Here is a 2,144-nt window from a genome sequence, read left to right on the forward strand (position 1 = left end):
GGGAAGATGGAATGGAAAGAAGGCAGTGGTCAGCAGAGCGCCTGGCAGACAGCGGGGCTCTAGCAGGTGTTCTGAGCTGGGTGCACACCCAGAGTCTACCCAGTCTGCTCTGGGAGGGTGACGGACAAGGCACCGTGGGCTCTGAGGCACGTTTTTGCCCAGCAGTGCCTGGAGGAACCCAGGCTTCCTTCCGTGTGTCCGTCCTGTCTGCCACCCTTCATGTGTTGGACCTTGTCCTCGGGGCTGTCACTTTGCAGCCTGCCCCTCCAGGGAGGAAGGGAAAGGGGACAGCAGCCAGGCCTTGACATGTCTTTGGCTGGAGGAGTCCCGGGTGGCCCGAGCGCGGAGGAAGTATTTGACTTGCCTCTGTCTGCCTTTTTATAGATGCTGCCGCGGAGGGTTGTGGGGCGGCAGTCTTCACTACACCGGATCCGGCCTCTGTCTGCCTTTTTATAGATGCTGCCGCGGAGGGTTGTGGGGCGGCAGTCTTCACTACACGGGATCCGGGCAGCTGGCTAACCAGACGAGGGTATTACACTCCCCTTACCAAACTGTGCCCAGCCTACATTTTAGAGAGATTGGAGGTGGAATTTTTCTTTTAAGAGAAATTTTTGCTACAGGGTATGTGCACTTGCCAGAGAGACAGGCAGTGAGAAATCCCCCCGCCCGGGGGATGGCTGCACCACAGTCCCTTCTCCTCCATTCTCCTCTTGGGGTCTGGGACTTGGTGGAGTCCAGAACCACCGTCGACGATGTGGGAATCCAGTGATGTAACCATCGTGCCATCTGCTGGTCCCAAGCTTGAGATTTTTTTAATAGAGAAAATACAGGTGTGTATTGTGAAATTTCAGGGCGCAAAAGGATTTTTTCAACATGCTACAAAAGCAGAACCATGAGAGAAAAAGTGTGATATATTGATATTTATCTCGCCCTCTATCGAAAATGGTGTCAATAATGCCAGTTACCAAAATTAAAAGGCAGTAACTAATTAGAAAGAATATTTGTAATATGACCAAAAGTTAGTATTTTTTTAACCATGCAGTGTGAACTTTTATAAGCGCGTGTTTTAAAAAGATGACTGTATCTCAGCAAAAATGAGCAAAGAAGAACAGCAAGCTGTAAGAGAAAAAATAGAAATGTCAAATAGAAATAGAAATGTCAGGGACCAGCGCATGGCGTAATGGTTATGTCGCCAGACTCCCACATAGTTGACAGTGGTTCAAGTCCCGAACTCAGTGGCTTAAAATTCATGCTGGGTGCATGTGTGTGCATGTCCAAAATCCCTAGAGGAGAATGGAGGAGAAGGGATTGTGGCATGGCTAATCCCGGGCGGGGTGGGGGTGGGGGGAATTTCTTGCTTTCTGTCTTTCTGGCAAATGCACATGCCCTATAGCAAAAATCTCTCTTCAAATTTTTTTTTTTTTAAAAAAGAAAATGTTAAAAAATGTTTAGTCATTCTGGAAATCAAGGAAATGCAAATTAAAATAATTACAAGAGTAATAATTTTATTTATTTATTTTAAGTTTGCTATATTGCGTGTGTGCTCGACAGAAATGGGAAGAGAAGGAAAGTATGAAATCACTTCCCGGGGGATGACCACACACACGCTCCTGGAGTGAGTTTTGACCCGCTGGGTCTGGGGCTTGAACCATGCAGTTGGCCATGTAAGATCTGGCCACCTTACCCTCCGTATAACTTGCTGGGTAGCAACAGTGGAGTCAGTTTCTCCCTTTTGTTTGAGGGTTCACACTTGAGACACAGGGAGAAAGCACCCCCAGTGGGGCACGGTCATGCTGCGCTCCTGTCTCCTCTCTCCAGCCTGCTGGGGCTCTGTGCAGGCATGCATGTGCATCTGGCATGTTTTCCAGGTCGTCAGAGCCGAGATTCGAACTGTACAGTCTGTCATGTGGGATCCGGCTCCCTGAACACTAGGCCACAGAGCCAGCCTGGAATGCTTCTGTAACATTCAGTGAGTAAGTGCCGAACACAGTCAGTGGGGTCTTCAGGAGGGTTTCTTAGCAAATCATAAGGGAAGTTCCTAATGAAGATTTGAGTGCAGCCCCTGGGGGCAGGGACTGGCCGGTTTGTCCCTAGATCCCAAGATCCCTTTACTTCTAGGAAGTCCTCTTGAACCTCTCCCTCGG

The 2,144-nt window shown here is 49.0% G+C and overlaps 1 protein-coding gene across 3 annotated transcripts in view; it reads left to right on the forward strand.

Moving 5' to 3' along the window:
* SLC39A14 (solute carrier family 39 member 14) overlaps positions 1-2,144 on the forward strand; it is a 55,168-nt gene that overhangs the window by 21,378 nt on the left and 31,646 nt on the right. Inside the window, exon 1 of one of the 3 annotated variants that reach the window (XM_027774939.1) lies at positions 1,955-1,973. The exons of the other annotated variants lie outside the window; for them this stretch is intronic. The gene's annotated coding sequence lies outside the window, so the exon portion shown is untranslated. Of the gene's footprint in view, positions 1-1,954; positions 1,974-2,144 lie in introns of those variants that run through there. 3 annotated transcript variants of the gene reach the window in all.

Source organism: Tupaia chinensis, unplaced genomic scaffold, assembly GCF_000334495.1.
Source record: "Tupaia chinensis unplaced genomic scaffold, TupChi_1.0 Scaffold000494_1, whole genome shotgun sequence".
In the NCBI taxonomy this organism is placed as follows: Eukaryota; Metazoa; Chordata; class Mammalia; order Scandentia; family Tupaiidae; genus Tupaia; species Tupaia belangeri.